General features: G+C 41.8%; 1 protein-coding gene across 4 annotated transcripts in view; it reads right to left on the reverse strand.

Annotated features, from left to right (window-relative positions):
- The window catches only part of HTR2C (5-hydroxytryptamine receptor 2C), a 276,338-nt gene that overhangs the window by 54,364 nt on the left and 200,711 nt on the right, over window positions 1-21,263 (reverse strand). For 2 of the 4 annotated variants that reach the window (XM_052672845.1, XM_052672841.1), the window contains exons 2-3: window positions 17,394-17,554; window positions 16,274-16,658 (exon numbers count right to left, since the gene is read on the reverse strand). The exons of 1 other annotated variant lie outside the window; for it this stretch is intronic. The gene's annotated coding sequence lies outside the window, so the exon portion shown is untranslated. The remainder of the gene's footprint in view (window positions 1-16,273; window positions 16,659-17,393; window positions 17,555-21,263) is intronic. One more of the 4 variants, XM_052672844.1, reaches the window with a different exon arrangement.

Here is a 21,263-nt window from a genome sequence, read left to right on the forward strand (position 1 = left end):
CGAAACGCTGTGCTTTTTCATGACAACCATGATTGACAGCCCCTTGGTGGATGGCCCAGGCAGCCTAACAACATTATTGTTCTCTAGTAATTACCTGATCATTTTTTTTCAATGTGTTGCAGTTAGTTATGGTTCAACTAAGGAAGAGTCCTCAGTACTTTGCAAAAGTTTATTTAGCTTGCATTGATTTCTGCCTTGCCTTCTGATTCTGTGGCAGTGCTGGGATTGCAGACATCATTGCCCAAGGTGTGTAATAGCATCTTAGAATTGCTCAGGTTGGAAAAGACCTTAAAGATCATCGAGTCCAACCGCAATCTAACCCTACTACCCCAACTCAAACAACCCTCTGCTAAATCACGTCCCTGAGCACCACATCCAAAACAAGATTTTAAACACATTCAGGGATGGGGACTCAACCACCTCCCTGGGGAGCCTATTCCAGTGCTTAACAACCCTTTCTATAAAGAAGTTTGTCCTGATATCCAACCTAAACCTCCCCTGCTGCAACTTGAGGCCATATCCCCTCGTCCTGTCACTTGTCAGCAGTGGGAAGAGACCAACCCAATCTCACTGCAATCACCTTGCAGGTATTTGAGGACAGCAACAGGGTCTCTCCTCAGCCTCCTCTTCTCTAGATTAACAGCCCCAGTTCCTTCAGTCACTCTTCATAGCCCTCCAAGCAATACTCTCCAAGCCCTTCCCCAGCCTTGTTGCCCTTCTTTGGACCTGCTCCAGCACCTCAATGTCTCTTCTGTACTGAGGTGCCCAAAACTAAACCCAGCACTTGAGGTGGGGCCTCACCATTGCCGAGTACAGGGCAGGATGACTTCCCTGGTCCTGCTCACCACACCATTCCTGATACAAGCCAGGATGCCATTGGCTCGTATTCAGCCGACTGTCCGTCAGCACACCAAGGTCCCTTTCTGTCAGGCAGCTTTCAGCCACTCCTCCCCAAGCCTGGAGAGTTGCCTGGGGTTGTTGTGACCAAAAAGCAGGACCCAATACTTGGCCCTTTTGGAACTCATACATTTTGCCTTGGCCTATTGATCCAGTCTATGCAGGTCCCTCTCTGTAGTGCCTTTCTATCCTCTGGCAGAACAACACTCATTCCCAACTTTGTGTTGTCTGCTTTCCATAGAAAATGGCACATTCAAAAGCCCAAATACGTGACATCCACATACATGTGAATCCACATATATTTATTGTCATTCTGGCATTTATCACTCACACCGGTTTTGTACAAAAAGAAATGTTTCTTCACTTAACAGTCCCTAGAGCATCACAATACAGCAAGTAGTTTGCATACATCCAAGGCCAGAGGCTTGCGTAGGATTATGCATACATCTGAGCTCAGTTTATTACTTCCAAGTTGCTCCAGACAGCAGCCTGTATAGCTTGTGCTGAAAACAATAATTGAGACTTCCCATGTTGCAGAAAGATCGTTCTCAAGAATAGTCAGCTAGGGGATTGACTCATGGGAATCACTGACAGAAAATCCTGACCCACTAGGGTCAACTCCTTCAGTATTTTCTGCTGCTGAAAAATAAAACTAATGACATTCTTTTCATGTGGAGCAAATCAACCACAGCACTGTCTACCAGAAAATGACAATTCTAGTTAGAAAACGGCCAACTCTTTTAGCCTTGCACTCAGCATAAATCAAATCTGTCATTCTGACATTCGAAAGCACACCTTTTCCATCTCTGTCTTGATTTTCAAATAGGAGGGAAGCAGACAGGGTGGATCCACAAAATCCTCCTTTTTCTCAGTTTTCTAGCTGAGAAATACTCAAGAATCCTTTGGATCTTTGCACACCTACAAAACTGAATTTAGATGACAGGTTTGCAGTTGAACAAAATGTTACTCCCAAATCAAACTGGGAATGAGAGTGCTTAGCCCTGGGTTTTCAAGTATTTCCAGTCCTACTGCTGTCAGAGGAAGCTGAGTCTCTTTCTGGGACCTTTTGAAACCAGAACTGACGGATTTGTCACTGTTTTATAGTTCACCTGTTTCAAAGACTGGTCTAAAGTTTGGCCTCCGTGCCAATATCCATTATACATCAATAAATATGCTACAGAATTAGGGCCTGGATTTGCCTACAGAATATCATGCATTTTGTTCACATTTATTGCAAACAAAAGCAAGTACAGAATGCACAGATTGTATAGCCAAATGGGCTAATTTCACTCATAACCATTTGTTCACACAGATTTAGGGTCTGTGTTGAGGCCAATTGAACAGTTGGGCCTTTATTCTTCATTAATTTGATTTTCAGCACTTCTGAATTTTATTAACATATTTATAGAACTGGCCATTTCAATAATGCATCATCTATGGTGACTCCAACTCCTAATTACCCAAAAAGCTAGTTCATTGTTGAGTATTTTTCACTTACTAAAAACACATTGGGCATTTCCTAAAAGTTGGCTTGGGGTTGATATACTGCTCACAGAATGACAGTGAGGTGATGAACCACTGCAGTGGCAGTGCACTGTCTCACTACAGATGAAGAGGAAACCATTCACTGCATGCTACATGCAAAGCAGAGAGCCAAAAGTCAAAGGATCATAGAATCATAGAATTATCAAGCTTGGAAAAGACATCTGAGATCATCCAGTCCCACTGCCCACCTACCCCAATATTGCCCATTAAATGGTGTCTTTCAGTGCCACATCTCTGTGGTCCTGGAACACCTCTGGAGATGGTGATCCCCCCCAATCCCCTGGCAGCCTGTGCTGGTGCCCGACCACCCTTTGAGAGAACAAGCTTTCCCTAATATCCAACCAGAGACAACACGTGAATTCACACAGCTTTCCCACTGCACCTCAGGACCCAGCCAGCAAGGAGGAACGAGAAAGAAGTTTGAAGGAAAAAGAGAGCAGCTCATTCCACAGCAGTGTGTGGGAAACAGCCACTGAAAAAACAGCCGCGTGCCCTTCCAAACTGGCACGGATGCTGGTCTGCAGGCAGTAACATTCCCTCAGGGCACAGCAATCTTCTGTGCACCCAGAACTTGTATTAATCGCTCAAGCAACTGGAATCCTGCTGCTGCTTCACATGGGACTCCCACACATTTCCCCAGCACAGACCAGCTCCTGCCAGGTACTCTGTCTCATCTATCCTGTCCTTCTGATACTTCTAAGATGCAGAGTTAGACTTAGGGTAATTCTGCCGCATGGAAAAAGAAGACGAAAAAAGTATTTGATGTATTTTTAGGCTGAGAAGTGAGGAACAGAAGCCACACAAACAGCCAGCTCTTCACAGACCACCAGGTGCCCACAAACAAGCCAAAGAAAATCCTGCATATGGAAGAGTGTCAGCACCATCTCACAACAGCTCATACCAAACAGCTCTGCGACTGCAGCATGTGTTGGACCAGATACACTGAGCTGAGGCAAATCAGTGCTCCGTTTTGAGGTTGCTTTTCTGCAGTGGGTGGGGAAAGCTTTCCCTTCAGCTTTTGGTGGCTTTCAGTTCATTCGCCTCATCTCTTTCCAACCAGTCCTAAGCTACCACCCCGTAAAGCCTAGATGGAACTCCAGAGAAGAATCAATTAGATATATTTATTATTTCTTAGTAGATGTAAGTTAATGATTCATCTATGCTTATTCAGTATGTTCGCAGTCCCATCGCAGCTTTGATGACCCTCAGTTTCACTCCAAATTTACAACAGAGAAATATTTAAAGCTGTTTGATATCTCACTGTGGGGGGAAAAAATAGAATACTGTCACCTAAGTTTGCCTTAAAATCTTGATTAAGTTATTTTTGTTTTCTTAATTATGACTTTCCCCTAATTTCCAATTTCACTTATTATTTATCAGATCATCTACATCAGTTTCATTTAGAATTATCAGATTGTAGTTAAACACAACAGATTTTTCTATTACAAACGTTAACCCATCTGAAAGCAAAATATATACTAAAAGTGAAAAATATCCTAACTCCAATCTCTGTTCAAGGTCTAAATCTGTGATTAATATATTCTTAATCATTCTTTCCAGATAATTTTAATTCAAAATGAATAAAACAAGGATAGGGAAAACAAATTGTATTACTGAATACAACAGATCCTGGACAATTACACCAAAGCATTTTAACTTTCAATAGGCAGTGCTAAAAACAGGCCAGGCTCCTATCTTCAGGAATGAAATGAAACGTGAACACCTCTCAACAGAACAGATTTGTGGTACACCACTTGAGGAAGGGGCAAGCACTTCCTTAATTACATCCTGAGAGCTTTTCATCACTGTATTTTTAAAAGTGCATTTGTGTTGAAGAAAACATGCGTATCTGACCCAGATAACGTGATGTCTGGTCCTCATAGCTGCGCTCCCAGCCTTAAAAATGCCACTCATATTTCCTCCAGTGGTTCCTTCTGCAGCGTTCAACGTCTGCCCTTACACTTTCCAACCGTTCACAAAAGGGAAAGCAGGAAAATAACCACAATGGCATCTTCTGACACCACGCCTTTGAAGCAACGTCTCTCCACTCTTACAGGTTTCCCAAATCTGAAACAACCCTGCCAAGAATGCAATCATAGAACCATAGAATGGTCTGAGCTGGAAGGGACCCTGAAAGGCCATCTGGTCCAACTGCCTACACTGAGTAGGGACACCCACAGCTCCATCAGTGCTCAGAGCCTCATCCAGCCTGACCTGGGGTGTCTGCAGGGATGGGGCACCACCACTTCTCTGGGCACTCTGTGCCACTGCCTCCCCACCCTTATTGCAAATAACTTTTTCCTTATATCCAGTCTAAATCTCCCCTTTTTAGTTTGAATTCATTTCCCCTTGTTCTTTCACAGCGCAACTGGGCAGCGGAGCTCCTCAGTTCAAGAGTTAGCAGCTCGTGCTGTTAGTTTGGAACCTCCCATCTCATTCACATGCTGTGAATCACTCATACCCAAGCATGATTTCTTCCACAGGCAAAATCACACCACTTGCTCTGCAGATTAACACTTGACTGTTGACTCCGTATTTCTCTGTTTCGGTTTCACCACGCAAAGCTAAGTAATTGGGATCTTTCAGTCACCCTCAATCCTGTCACTATTAACAACAGAAACAAGCTATTTTTTTTTTTTTTTTTTTTGGTTTTCTGGAACCATTTTTCTAGCCTGAGGATTTGGGGGCCATTTCAACAAAGTGGAAGAGAATGGAGCAATGACATTATTTTTGTCCCGTTTCCAGGCAGAGTGGCTGAACGCCAGTTCTCAGAATTTCTCTGAGAAGCCAATTGATTCGTGCATGTCTCAAGTCCCAGCATCCTTGTGAGAAGCTGTCAGATGGCAGCCAAAATAGTACAATTGCTTCACCTGTTTCCAAACGCTGAGATAAAAGACCACTCGCTTTCAATCACAAACAAACCCAAGGAACAGCCTTCCCCAAAATTCAGATTGCACCCAGAAGATCATGAGTCTGTTACTGCTGTAAATCAGCAATGGTTAATCAGCTCATCTCCGCATCTTATTGAAGCTCGGATATATTTCCATCAGCCTGAGGACCTATGGATGTTCAATCCACTTGGGTTGTGTTGAAGGAACCTCATCAGGTCTTGCTTCAAGCCAGACCTGGAGCTGTCCTGGGGTAATGTGGCCAATCCACCTCTCCTATCAAGCCAGCAGCAGGAGCCATGCTGACTGCTGGAATCCAAAGGGAAGAAAGAACTCAAAACAGCACAATTTGGACTTCTTTTGTTTTTGCAGTCCTAGAAAACAGTCCAGAAAAGTCTTAGAGTTTGCGACAGGTAGAGAAATGAGGCCATGGCTTAGACGCATTCTTTCTTTAGGTGAACTAGTTCACCTGCCCATATTTCAAAGCATCCTTAAGACACCAATATAATGGTTATCTGCACAGGAAAGAAAAAAAAAAAAGTACAGAAACAGTGACAGCTAATTTAGCAGGACTCCATTACAAGTGATTACAAAACAACTCAATTACCCAAGATATCTCAGCCTTTCAGCCACAGAACATCTATAGAGCACCTCTAAACGCACATATATTCATTTCACCAGTAGAAAAATCCAGAAATACTATGTTAGAAATAAAATGAGATAACGATAAAATAAAATCCCCAGCTGGATTAATTCCTCGTTTCTCACTACAGAAAGAGCATGCTCCAAGGTTTTGTCCAACCATACGAGCAAAGCATCCCTTTTTTTTTTTATGTACACCGAGCTCTGAAACTACTCTACTCGCCAGATAAAAGAAAGGCAGAAAATAGAGAGAGATGTAAAAATTAAGATAGCCAGGAACGTATTTCACAGAACTTTCATACTTCACTGCTGCTACATCAGATACCCATGGGCAGATTTGCACTGGCTACTTAGCATGCTTCAAACTCATCACTTGAAAGCAAGCTGTAGCAGATCACTAGGCCAGCTTCTTTTTTTTTTTTCTTCCAGCTGGGTTATTCACTGTCTAATTAGTGGGTTGAATCTGCTCACTAACGGGTTCAGTGATTGCAAGCACCAACACAAAAGATGTGTTGGGATGGTACAGACTGTAGTGAAAGCTGGTGGGAAAATCTAAGCAGTATAACTGCTTTCAAGAGAAATAAGTTGCTCAGAGGCTGAGCAGAGTTCAACTCATCCTGTGCATCTTCAACAAAGTTGAATACCATTGCTGTCCTATGCATCCAATGGGGAAATACCACAGAGATACTCTCAATAGCTGCCTGGCACAGTCTAAGCTAGTTGCATGAATTTCAGCACTATGAATGCCTACAAAACATATGATGGCTCAAGGAGCCTTTCTATTGTGAATTTAAGGCAGTTGTATTGTCTGAGACGGTTTATTTGATGCAAATAACTGAATTCAAATTAAAAGCAACAACCAGCAGACAGAAAGCTAAGCATCTCTGCCTAAGGCAGAATGAATATATTAATTAAAGGATAAGGTGGAGAACATCAAATCTCAGGAAATTCATTTGCTTCAAAAACAGATTAAGACTGTCAACAATTTGGCTTGGATGTTCACCGCAGAGCACACAAAACAAAATCATTAGAGTGCTGCAGAATGCAATCAACTTGGCCTTTGATACTGGAAGCAGCCACCAGAGAGAGGTAAGCTACCTGGACAGCACCTACATCAAAGAATTCCTGAGATGGAATCCAGATTTCACAGCTGAGGTGACTAGACTAGCAGGGTTTCTTCTGCCATAAGGAAAGTCCAGTTTGATACTGCTGCATATAATCTTGACCACTGCTCTTATTTTCTCCACTGTGCACACACATGCACAACACATTCCGTTCTCATGGATTCCCAATGATGAACAGGATAACTTTGGGCTCAGTGGGCCATCACTGCCTACAGAGCTTCACAGAATCACAGAATTGTAGGGGCTGGAAGGGACCTCCAGAGATCATCGAGTCCAACCCCCAACCCCATGTCAGCAGAGTAAGAAAAAGTACATGGGTACAGATAATTGGGGCTTACCTACATTTTTAACTAACCAAAATATCCGTAGTAAAGTAATTATTTAGTATTTCAGGACAAAAGTTACTTGTTCTACAACATACAAGTAAGAATGAATCAAGAAATAAACAAAAATGCAATGGATTCTGAACTGATAAAATAATGCTTTTTCTATGCAGGAGGAAAAAAAATCTGCTCAATGGTACAGGATGTTACTAAATTAGAGGTAAGAGGTACATTCAAAAGCAATTTATGCAGGTAGAAGTGACATCACCCATAGTGAAAGCAGGCACAGTTTATATGGCATCTGAACTATTATGTTCATTACAGCAGTACACTCTAATGGCTGCCTGAATAATGCACTCATCTCCTCAGAAAATTCAGTGAATAACTGCCCATCTCTGAGGTTTTAAGTTCTCCTTTGAGACACTAAGAGCAGCCACCATGAGTGACACAGTGACTCCAGTATCAGTCCATCCTCCAATAGCAGTCATAGGATTGTTGGAGTTGGAAGGGACCCTTAAAGGCCATCTGGTCCAACTCCCTGCACTGAGCAGGGACACCCACAGCTCCATCAGTGCTCAGAGCCTCATCCAGCCTGACCTGGGGTGTCTGCAGGGATGGGGCACCACCACGTTTCTGTGCAACCTGTACCAGTAGAACTTCTTCAGAAACACATGGTTAAAACTACTGGACTCATTGCCACAGAATGTCACGAATGCTAAGTTTTAGTTGAGTTAAAAAGCAGTTAAACAAAATAACACACAACAAAAAATATGAATTTGGAGCTATTAAAAAGGATAAGACCAGATTTGGCTTAGGAAATCCCTAAGCAGAAATCACTGAAGCCTGGGAGATTAAGAGCTCAGTGTGTTTGCCCTTGGCCCAGCATTCCTCCTTTTACAAGTCCCTGTTGGAAACAGGATGCTGGGCTGGATGGACATTGGAATTGACCCAGCAGTTGTACTTGAATGCCAAGAGCCCACCAGAGATGAGTGAATCAGTGTTGTGCTGCTTTAACATGCAAACAGCCAGATAGGTTTAGTTTCTCTATACATGGCCTAACGAAGTCAAGGGAAATGAGCATCTGTTACACCAGGGCAGAGTTCACCACAGCTGAGAATATAAGCCACTCTGTGGACATTTAAATGACATCTTCAGAGCAACATTTTTGTACAACATCCAATATACAACATCCAATCTTTGTGCAAAAATTGTCACCAGCAGAAATCAGTACATGCAGCAGATGACAGCTCTGGGGGGAGGGTGGGGCGGTTTGTTTTCATTTGTTTATTTAAAAGAAAATCAACTTATTGAAACCAAAATAAATGCGAGTCCTCAACTATAAAATTAAGTTCCCTCCTTCCCAAGAAACTACCAGATTTGTCTCCCAATAAGAGGAAAAAGCCCAGATTCTCAATCTGAATGTAACAAAGGATGCTTGGGGAATGCAAGAAGCAGCTGAAGCTATATTGGAAATCTATTGTGATGAGTGCCATGGGAAACAGCTCAGTCTGTGCTCTGCAGGATTTGGCTCCCTCAAAAAGAGTTGGAAAAAGAAGAACACTCTATACTATTTTGTTGTTTTTCCCCCCCCACTGCTCTACAAATTCAACTCCTTCAATTCTTATCTTCCCCATTGTTTACTGCTTTAGTGACCTTGCAGAAAATAGAGATCATAAAAGCAGAATAATAAAAGGATTAATGGTTTTATTATCCTACTATTGGAAGCTGATTAAAAGCACATAGCCTTTCACAGACTACTCTGGGCATTAACACCCCTAGATCTCCTCCTACAAAAGGTCACTGGGGGGATATTAAATGAAGCCTTAAGTACTGAATCCACTTCCAGACCTGGTGTCCTTCTCATGGCATATGTCAGAGGGGATCATCTATCTCTAGCCCAGAAGTCCTTTCTCACTCTTACTAAAATACAACAATAACAAAATGCACTTTAATAACACAGTGTTACTGGCCTGCTAAGGAGCCAAAGAACTGTGGTGGGTGATGGATATCGCACAAGTAACTGCGACTTTCACTGCAGGATGTCAGACAGATGTCTTGTTTGTGATGGTTCCAATAAGCCACTCTGCAAGGCTACACTGAAGAAATGCATGAGTTGGCTCGGTTCCTTCCACGTTCCTTCTGAGTGGCAACATGAAGCCAAAATAACTGTGAGAAGCCCTCTGCACCTCATACATCACATTGCCAGACTAAGGCCATTTTACAGGGCCTGAAGATAAGGCATTCAGTATTATGATAATAGCAAACCACCTTCCAATGTCATGTTTTAGGTCTCTACCAGCTGCTTTGGTAATGTGATGGGTTCTCTTAATGCCTCCTCCTATCATGTGGATCTGGCAGTGATTGAATCCTGATTACTCTCAACCTAAAACAGATTCTCCCTAACCCAGAAACAGGTCAGACAAGAAAAACATAGAATCATCTGAATTTGAAGAGATCCTTAAGGCTCATCTAGTCCAACTGCAATGAAAAGGGACACCTACAGCTCCATCAGGTGCTCAGAGCCTGGTCCAGGCTGACCTTGGATGTCTCCAAGGACGGAGCTTCCACTTTGAGCAATCTTTTCCAGGGCCTCACCACCCTCATCGTAAAAATCTTCTTCCTTATATCCAATCTAAATCTCCCCTCTCTTCATTTGAAACTATTTCCCTAAATGCTCCAAGTCACCCTGTAAAAAGCACCCATCACTAAACCAGCATATATGAGACTAAGTTAAGGAGGCCATCACCCAAAGCACCCAACAATCTTACTGCATAGCTACAAGTCTTTGAATAAACTAGTTATTATTTCATAAGTGTTTATGCCATTAATTCATATGTCAGAACACCAGGGCAATATGGTATTAATGCGAGCATAAAAGCAGGTTGCCAAATGGACACAAATAACTCACAGTAGCTGAAGCTATTTTCTCTCATCCCATCTACTTCTACTCTTAATGCATCACTGCTTTTATGGAAGAATCCCCCACAAGGTTACAGAGCACCGTGAGTCAGTGCCACCTCTCGAAATAAAAGAAGGTAAGGGTCAGCTGTTCTCCTCCAGTTATTGGCCCAAAGAAATGAAAGAGTCTTGTGTGCTAACAGTCATTACGCAATGGAGAGAACCCGTCCTTCTGCAGTCATTTGTGGGTGTCAGGAGAAGCTAAGAATAAACTAGGAAAAGCCTCCTGAAAGATCTGCAAAGAAGCAAGCTGAAAATGTAGCTACTGAAAGAAACATCTTCAGGACACAGGATGCATACCCTCGCCTAACGTTTAAAACGCAGGCTTATGCAATCTATGCTGGATGACTGTGGATCATCATAACTGCAGTCAGAAGTACTGATTAACCTACCCAGGAAGTGTTAAAATAAGCAGGGGAAAGTAGATGTTAGCAACAACGGTTACATTTCTGTTCATATAGGATATGATAGAGATGCTAAGCTTTAGAAAATAGGTAGGCTCCCCCTTCTGCTCATTACAGGGAGTTATGAAGCGAATTGAAGCTTATCCACGAGCTGGATAAATTAGGGATTTGGGTTTTTTAATAGCTTGTCTCAAAGGAGCTACAAAAATATTCAAGAATATCCAGCAAAGAAAGCAGGCCAGCGTTAGCCCCAAGCCAGAAGGAAAGCCCATCCAGAAAAGGAAAGAAAAGGAAAGGAAAGAAGTCAATTAGGACATAATTGGGCATCCCTAGTTAGGAAGATATTAGGGAGAAAAGGAAGGAGAGAAAAAAAACAAGATTATCTAATGATGAGCAATCTCCACAGCAGAGGATGGAGGAAATCTTACACTGTTGTGGATGATTGACAGTACAGAAACCAAATTAGTACCTAAACTGTATGTACAAGTTGGGATTCAACAAGAGTTACCATCTCTTCTGAGACACACAAAGTGAGTTTGTTATCATGATCTTCAGGATAAACACAGTTGGTTCTGGTTTTGGTCCCACTTATGCTCAGCTCAACAGAACTGCAGGCATGCAAATACTGAGAGAACAAGATTAGATGCAATCCCAGTAAATAAAGAGTTTTATCAAATGAAAATCTGACCTTCATGCTGTTGTATCTGAGGTTCTGCAAATGGAAAAACGGTGTCTTGAGAACTGAAGAAGCTGGTCACAAAAATATGATTTTATGATCATCTTTACTTTGCAATACTTTTCAAAAGAAAATTTAACATGAAACCTGATCTTCATGCTCTTCCAAATCCAAGGTCAATAACAGTAACACTTGTCACTGTGCCAACCCCCCCAAAAAACCTGGGTTACTGGATGTACTGAAGTGATAAACACCAGCCAGAATCATGAACCACAGAAGCTAAATCCAGATGGAAATGTCTCTTCTAGAAGTCACCAGATAGTGGCTTTTGAAATATTATTAAAATGCTACAAGCAGTAGAGGCTTTTCATCCAACGTGACAATAAAGAATTTTGATGGAATTTATATCTAGGGGAAAAGACAACGACAAAACAAAACCTAACAAGTAAAGCGTTGCTCAGTGTAAAAGGCATCAGTCTTTGTAATGGAGCAGAAAGATTCATTCTTTTCTCTCTTCTCATGAAATAAAACTCTGTAAATGCTGAGCGAGGGTGTGTTAGTAATCTGAACCCTCTCAATGGTCCATTTGATTTGGTGTCTTGGTAGTTAAGGAGCTGAAACCAAGGAAAAGAGCAGAGCAAACCTGTAATGGCTGTTCCTCAGTAGCCTGCTTCCAGATACTGGTGTTGATGTCCTGAAAAAGCCCTGCTAAATATTTATCTCATTCACTTTTAAAGAGGACAAGCAACAGCTATTCCACAGTTCATAAACTCTTAAAGACAAAAGAGAAAACTGCCCATCCACACTGCTGAGCACAGAAACAAATCCAGGGAGAGCAGTGATGCCTGAAACATGCAATCAGAACCCATTTGTCGAGCTGGTACAAGTCGGAAGGACACAATTTCCCTGGTAACAGGCCTATCATTCCTAGGATCCGCTTTGGCAAAATTGAGCACCACACAGATTCCCTGAAGACTAAACCTAGGTGTTTTGTGATTTGCTCCACCTAACAACACAGCCAGTTCTACAGACTAAAATAATAAAGGAACTGGAAAGCCCATGGATGTTATCCAGAAAAGAAAAAAGAGATTGCTATTTCAAGCTTGCTTTTCATCCCTAGAAACGCTGGTTTCCTACCACCATTTTCTGACAGAAACATCAGACTTCACATAACCACCTAACTGATGATGGAGCAACAGCATACATCGCCTGAGAAAAAGTGGGAATCAAGACAGAGCATCCATGTCACGACCATTAGAAATAGGTTGTATAGATAGACAATTAAGCAGTAAATATTATATTTCTCTGTTGCATTTTTGTTTTTATTTTTTTTCTTTATCTTTGCTTTAATCTGTTCTGATGCCTGGAAAAGGAAACCCCAAAAGAAGTGTCTATCATTTCCCTTTCCATGTAATAAACAACTTGCAGACCAGCTAAAAGTTTTCAGCATAAATCCACTGAATCAGTGGAGCACTGGAAGATGCTGGAAAGTCTGCACATTTCCAACACTGTTATGCTGCAAGAAGCTTCTCTCCAACTAGTTTCTTCACGGAGATGCCCTCAAACTGCAACTGCAATTCCAAAAAAGAAAAGAAAATATCACCCCACATCCGTATTTGAATCCACAAATGGTTCCTCGTAGAATAACACGTTGATTAAGCCATCAAACAAAATGCTCCCTGGCACTGGTAGCAGCAAGGCAGCAGCTGTTTCTGAGAGCAATTATACATCAAGTAAAAGAACTGGCAAGTCTGAAGTTAACATTTAGCTACCTGATCAGGTTATCTTTTGCAGTAGCAACAAAGTGGAGTCAGCAGGAATTTTTCTACCAACAGCAAAGAGAAGAAAAGGAACTTCTGCCTTTCAATTCATTATTTAATATACTTGATGCAACCCTTATGTTCACAATCTGTAGCTACACTGAGAAACATAAGTGATCCAAAACCTCTAAGGACCTTAGTCATTACAGAACATGCAGGAGGAACTTGTTGACAACAGCAGCAGTAATTTAAATCTGCTGGCACTTTCACAGACAAATAGCTCTGTATGAAATCCAGCTGGAGGTGCCTTCTCTGCTTGGTTTCTCAACACTGAAGTCAGGACATCCTGGCCTACATCCAGCGGACGAGTAGCAGGGCAGTTGGTAAATCCTGCAGATAGACCATCACGTGGATCCTTCCTACCCATCACCCCTGGAATAAGGGAAGCTCTCCCAGCAAGCAACATTCCCAATGGGAGGGCAGAACCAGGAAATGCAAGGATGGAAAGCATTTTAAAAACAGATTCAGACACTAATTTTGTCTTCTTTTTAAATGACAAGTCACTGTGCTTAGAGGGCAGCCAGTGGATGGGAGAAGATTATTCGAGATGGGTAAAAACGAGATGGCAGTGTTCCCAAATTCGACACAGAGGTAGAGCACACAGGTAGGCTATGGGTTTTGTCTCTCCTGAGAGAACACAGAACTATTCTACTGCAGTCATCTACAGGGAGAAATGTAGAAATACTCCCCCAGAAGCAGCCTGCATGGTTCTTCTTCATGGTTGAGGGACATGGCTTAGTGGGAGCTATTGGGAATAGATGAACGGTTGGACTGGATGATCTTTTAGGTCTTTTCCAACCTTGGTGATTCTATGATTCTATGATTCTATGTTCACATTTATTCTCAAATATATATTTACTGTTGGGCAGCAACAAATGCCAAAACTGGTGGATCTTTCATGGAAATATTTATTTTTTTTTCTAGATTACAAATCTTCACTAACTACCAAAATCTACAAGCAATAATGTGCCAATGCTGTTAGAGGCGTTTATCCACTTCTCCGCCAGAAAGTTGTTCTCCCTTAGATAAATTCTAACAAATAATTCCTGCCCTTGCCAGGAGAGCAAAATGAATGCTTTCCTTGAGCAGAACTCGAGCAGTCTCTGCATCCTCTTCAATGCCCTTTTCGAAATGAACCCATTGGTTCTCTGGTGCTCTAGTCCAAATACCAGCAGTCTCCCAAGGAACGTGGTAATTGTCTGCCTTCTGAAACATTCACCAGTTATCTCTGCTGCCAATGCCTGCACGTTTGTCACTGGTTCTGGTCCTGCCTGTTCTTGAAAAATCTCCCTCAAAGCCAACTGTGGCCACTTGGATCTGCTGCTCCCCAGCCCTGTGCAAAGCACTGACAAACCTAGCACCAAATGCAGAGCACTAGGGCAAAAACATTCCATCTCTTCCTGCATCGGAGGACATCATTAAAGTTGAAAAAGACCAATAAGGTCATCTATTCAAGCACCCTAAGCCTTCTAACATCAACAAGATGAAATCATTAAAAATCAGAAAGTTTAAAGAGTCCCTCGTTTCACAGCTTTGCCCCACATCTTCTTTTCCGCATAGCAACCCATGGGAACAGAGCCGGGAGAACAAACCCTTGCAGAAGTTTTCCCTATACAACACACAAGTGGTGCAGGACAACAGTGAGCAACTCACCAGCACAGCTGCAGGAGCCTGCTCTTTATCTGTATGTGTTCTCAAAATACTTAGAAAAAAAAATAATCAAAAGAGAAGCAAAGTTAAAAATAATGAAGCCCAAACCTCTGCACTAACTTTGCAATTGTAGACCAATCTGTACTTCAGTCTGTATTACTGCAGGCTAAATTGTACATAGAAACACTGATACACCAATACCTGAAGAGAGGGCAGGAAATTGCTGTTATTTGGATGAGATTGCCTAGAATCAACACATCAGGAGGGGACAGAGGGAGAACTGTGTCAGCCCCTCAGCTGTGTGTTCCCAAGTACCTGCAACCCAGCACTGTGTCACTGAGAAACATGGTAAGGGCATGGGGGGTGGGTTGATGATTGACTCTGGTGAATTTAGTGGCTTTTCCAACCTTAATGAATCTTTGTTGCTGTTCAGACAGGTTGGCAAAGGGAGGAGGGCAAACACGTATCTGGAATTTTCTCCACTTTCTCCACAAAAGATCAGGATCCTTCCGAAAGAGGATCTACAGAACTGGGAAGGTAATGCCTACTGGCCTGCCAGCAGCACTGCAGCAATGTATTTCTCACTTCCAAACTGTTTTAGCTGTATCAATCTGCAGGAAAAAACACCGAAAACAAAAGAAAAACAACTCTACTCAATAGCCAGTCCTGTGGCATCAATCACAAATTACAAATCATTTCTAATGCAGAACCACAAAGGAGAGTGCAAGAACAGCTGTCCTGTAGTAAGAGGAAGAAAGAAATGCTGGCGATAACAGAAAGGCATCATCAGTATTATTGTGACAAAATGTTTGCAATTATTGCAGTGGCAATTTTTCCAAGTAGGTTGGCTTGGAGACAGGTCTCTTGCACTGTTGACTAAATTATTTTCTTTACAAAGGCCTAAGTACCTCTGTTTTCCAGAAGAACAGCCTGAAGCCACTTGGTTCAGAATATTAGTCCCCTGAGATTCAGCTTAGGCTGTAAAGAAGTGAGATGGATGAACAGCAGACTATCCTGTAGATGAACCCAGCAGTGGTTTGGCTACCAAGAACATTTTAGCTAAAGCATATATCAATTTAGAATAAAAGAAGGAGGAGACCTGAGCTAGGTAAAACAAAAGAAGTAAGAAGCAGTATTTGCTAATGAAGCATTTCAAAGCAAGTAAAGCTTCCTAAAGAGAGAGCTGGAACCACTTCATATCACCTCATGTCAGAGACCTGCCTGCCCCCCTCAGAAGCAGGTATGTTCCTAAACCAGCCAACACAGCTATGCAGGACACAGGGGCCGTATTTGTCATCTGAGCATACAGCACTAAGCTTGACGAGCACTTAATGCCCAGCACTTACTTTTTTCTTGAAAGAGAGCATCTGCACTCAGGGGAGGGAACTCCTTGCTGCTGTCTGCACATCTGGCGCGTGGCTGCAAAGCCAGGGCAGGGCGTTGGGGCACAGTGAGCATCTGTCACAAGGTGTCACCTAAACACGTGTATCCATCAGCCTTCATTCACAAGGAAAAGGTCCCAGGCAGCAAATAATTTCCAGAAAAGAGCCAAGTTCAGTCCCTTCGGTAGCTGATCCCAAGAGGATTTGGGGCCACAAGGTCACAATCAATGTCAATTTGCTCCGTCTGTGATTCAGGGTCTTGCTAGTATGTCTTTAGTGGGCTCTCTGCAAAACTCTGTACTAGTGGATGGCACAGAGCTGGATTGGGGTGGAGATATGCCACGGAGACCTTAAGTGGGGAGGAAGAGAGAGATTGGAATGAAGAACTTTGTTCGTCCTTTAAATCTCAACCTTTTTGTTGCTTGTATGCAGTAAATTTCACATGCCCTCATTAAATTAGTCCATTAGATAAACTCCTGTTAATTGAATGACTTGGTCAGCTGTGATTAACTCAGAATTCATTGTGGTTTTGGTATTTTGTGATCGAGCGTAGCTATGGGCAATTCAAACCTCACAACATCAAGCAAAAATTGCCAACAATTAACAGCTTCAGATACGAGCAGCATTCGTCACACAAACATCACTGGGAGCTCACAGCTCTCTGCTCTCCACTTGAATTGTTTATTTAGTCTGTTTTACAACTAAATTTCTTCCCCCACTTAAAGTGACGCAAGCTCGCGCTCACTGGAATCACTCCTCTGCAAACACAACAAACCAGCTCTAGCTGCTAAGCTTTAATCTGTCACCAAAATTTTCAGCAATTGGACCCCTAAGCATTAACTTTGGTAATTAAAGTAGTATGTGTGACAAATTAGCAGAGGGAATATAACAACAGATTTCTGTGCAACGAGGATTTCTACCTTTTGCAGTTACTGATTGACTATCAAAGGCAGTATAGCATGACATATGATGTTCCAGCACCCCTGAGCTAGAAAAGTAAATAATCTGAGTCACCCATAAACAGAAACAAATTCAAATGGTCATTAAAAAAAAGCTACTAAAGCCCATGAAATTAAATACATACATTAATCAATTAAAAACTCTATGAAACAGCAGAGTCGAATTTGGCTGTAGTATATTCAGATGGCTTTGGAAATTGCCCTTCAGTAATCCAATTGAAACTTGGCTTGTTTCCACCTCTGCTTATTCTTCCTGGTTATGTTTACAACATGATTAGATACCAGTCTGAAACATCAGAAAGAAATGAAAAACAGGGTGGTGGAATACAAGAAAAATAAACACTAATATCTAGCTCTCATCTTGGTCTTCTCATTCATCAATCTCCAACTAATTTACCCAAAGCAGCAAATGGCTTCTTCTTACCATTATGATCATAGCCACGAGCTGCTGCACATATTGTGAAACACAGCACGGCAGGAAGGGTCAGCCCTGTGCAGGAACCCAGGCCAGGGTTAGCACAGAACTATAGAATATCCTCCATTGGAAAGGACCCAACAAGGATCAATGAGTCCAACCCCATGCAGGAACACGCTGTAAGGAGCTGTAGGCTGCCATGAGGGCTCCCCTCAGATCCTCTGCTCTGGGACAAAGAAACCAAGGGAACTCAGCTGCTCCTTGTACTTCTTCCTCTCCAGACCCTTCCCCATCTTCATGGATGTGTGGAACTGAACGCCTCTTGTTCCAAAACATCGCTGCAGCAAGGCAGGAATGTAAAGGAAAATAAAGTGATAAAACTCACCAATGAACCCTTTGCACTGATGCAGACCCGAGCCCTGAAACAGCACCAGCCAAGGATCATTCTGCTAGAGCCTGTAAGGCTTCTGAGAAAGATGGAAATCTGTGCCCATGAGTTTCCTGTGGATAGCTAACAGTGCAGAAGTGCAAAGTGAGTGGGAATGAGAAGGTGCAGTGCTACAAGGAAGGACATTAGCAGATGCGTATTGGTTTCAGTACACAGTGCCTGTGCCACCAGTTCAGCCCCAAAGCAGGATCAGCTCAGAAACAAGAGCAGAGTGAAGGCACGGATATCTCTAAGCACGGAAATACACAGGAAAGTTACTGAAAATAACTGATCTCAGCTATACCACAGGCTTACTTTCACAATGACATACCAAAAACCAAGCCATCAGTGCTTGTGGAAGATGGAAGAAAGCCAAGCATAAGGTGCAGGAGGCTTGGACATCGTGCTCTTGCACGAGAGGATCCTGTGGTGGAACAGTCATTGCATGTTCTTGGCTCCACATTGCTGTCTGTTTTTAAGCACTGCAAAACCTCTGCCTTTGAAAAGTCCTTTCTCCAATGAAAATAACTCTTAACTGGCAACTCCATCTCCTACAGCAGCCTAAGGATGCAACCCAATCTATACTGTGTGCAGGTCAAAAATCCCAGTGAAGTCCATGCTGAGCTACTACATTTGGGGCTGAAGGCACTATCCTGGGTTCTGTCTCCCAAAATAAAAGAGTGTAGCAGGGAATAAAACCATTTTTAAGGGAAACAGAAGTGACAATCCAAGAGTTTGGACCTGTCCCTGAAGAAGCCTTGGCAGTTCATTATTCAGGGCTGAACCACATATAAGAAAATAATCCAAGGGGTCTGAGCTATGAAAATGATATTGCTTTAGGATTTGGAGGGATATCATGAGAGATGTTCATCCTAATAATTTCATCACTCATCCTAATAATTTCATCATTCATTAAGGATTGGAACATACTTAAGATTTTTTAAATGTCCTCATGAAAGTCTGTATCATAGAATCATAGAATGGCCTGTACTTCTACTCTGAAAGTATTTACATACACGCTTTATACGTACTGACTAATTAAAATTACCTGGGATAACCACATGCTTCAATTTAACATGCTAAGCATTAATAAACAAAGTGCATCTGCATATTGGCATTTTTTCATCTCTTAGGCTTGTGAGATTTTTTTCACAGTTGTATTCAGTACAATGGGAAGAACTGCATCTCCCACACAGCCAAGAGATCGCATGTAAGCTTTTGAAGTAAAAGAATTTTTCCAAACTATTCCTTTTCCATAAAAACACCAAATTTTACAAGTCCTCTGCACAGAAAACTTTATAAAATATTTCCTCACATATAATAACTTATTAACTGCATTCCTGACTAGTTTCCTAATTGGGCTGAGAAGTAAAATTACCATTCAGATGCCACCAGTTTTGCTGTTCAACGTCTAATTCTAATTTGAAAGCTTTAAAAAAAAAAACTATAAATATTTAAATTAAATATAATTTGCATTTGCTTACTGATTTTAATTGAGTTGCTGTTCTCCTGAAATGCGTAAATGTTTAAAGGCAGCGCAGTAGGAGGATTACATCAGGGCATTGAAGGTTCTGTACCAATATTAGAACACTTTCTTGCATTTTGCAGGCAGTTTAGTAATATAATTGAGCTGACACACAACTACTCAGAATAATCTTTAAAAATAATAACAAAAGGTACAAAAAAAGTGAAAACTGAGCTCAATTTGTGACGCTTAGCTGTCACTCCTCAGGACCCCACGGAGAGGAACGGTCAAACTGGACGCACCCTGGGCAACTTCTGTGTGTTCCAAGCCACAAACCTCCTTTTTTCATTCCTCTGCAGGAAGCAATAGCCTTCTAACTGGTCTTTTAACCCTACCACAAGGCTTCCAGAGACAAGCTCTCCCAGTGCAAGTATGTCTGAATAGGAATGAAAATAAAGAAGAGATTTGGGACATTGGATAGCAACAAGTTAGATGCCTGAAGCCAAGGACTGAGAACAAAAACATCGCAGGTATTTAATTAGAAAGCCAGCTATTAAAATAGATTGCGGTTGTTTAATAATAGTTTGTCAGTGAACTAATGTAATTAAATGTCAGACAAGAAATGGGGACGATATAACCATGACACTTCTTGGAGAGAATTAACTAGAAAGGAATAAACTATGAAGGTCATAAATCCAAGACTCAACTGCGAGTTGTTTTCTCTCTTGCTCCACAAGCAATTAGAAATGTTTTTTCCTTTTATCTTCATCCGTAAGAGGATGACCACAACATTTTGACCACAGCACAGACATTGAACCACTATGGAAAAGCTTCAAGGAGAGTGCCTGAGGTAGGATACACGCTATGCTCATCCCCCTTCCCCCAGAAGTGCTTACATAAAAGAAGTGGGAACCAGCAACTGAACAGCTTCACCCATTTTTTCCCTGTGTTCATGTTTTCTGTCTCCAAATAAAACCATAGAAATGGAGAAAAACAAATAGAGCCACGAAAAAACCCAGTGAAAGAATATTTAAACCCTGTTTGAGTAATACTGGATGCTACTAACTAAAGCAGAGGGCAATTCTTGTTTTACAGAAAACGACATTCAGCCATTACTTTGAATGGCTTCATAGCATGTAAGATAATAAAACAATATATACAATATATACATACACTGTCTGTATATCTCCAGAACATCTACTTCATCAGCAACAGAACACTTAGTGAACTGAAACAAAAACAAACACAAAACTTCCATCCAACAGAGCAATTCACAAACACGCATCCACAAGAGAGCAGAAGATAAACTCTCATTTTGCTCTAACATGACTATCATGAGAAAGAGCCCAATTTTAACACAGAACACCATTTCCTTCCACAAGCAACTCAGAGCAGTATGGAACAAGAGAGCCTTTACCCCTTCCATCCATCTCACTTCAATCTGTTATGCTGATTTAATTGGCAACATCCAAAGTCCCAAGGTGTGAGCACATAGCTGTTTCCTCATTAAAAAGTCAGCATGGGCAATTTGGGATATGCAGATTTTATAGAACACTCTTAGGAAACAGAATAAAGCAGAGCAAAGAGTAAACCATTAAGTTTTTTCACTGCCACAAAAAAACAGGCAGTAACGTTCTCCAGCACACTTGAATTTCCATCCTGTGGAACTCAACACTGAGCTGAAATTG

The sequence above is a fragment of the Tympanuchus pallidicinctus genome, unplaced genomic scaffold (assembly GCF_026119805.1).
Source record: "Tympanuchus pallidicinctus isolate F22 unplaced genomic scaffold, pur_lepc_1.0 scaffold13, whole genome shotgun sequence".
Lineage (NCBI taxonomy): Eukaryota > Metazoa > Chordata > Aves > Galliformes > Phasianidae > Tympanuchus > Tympanuchus pallidicinctus.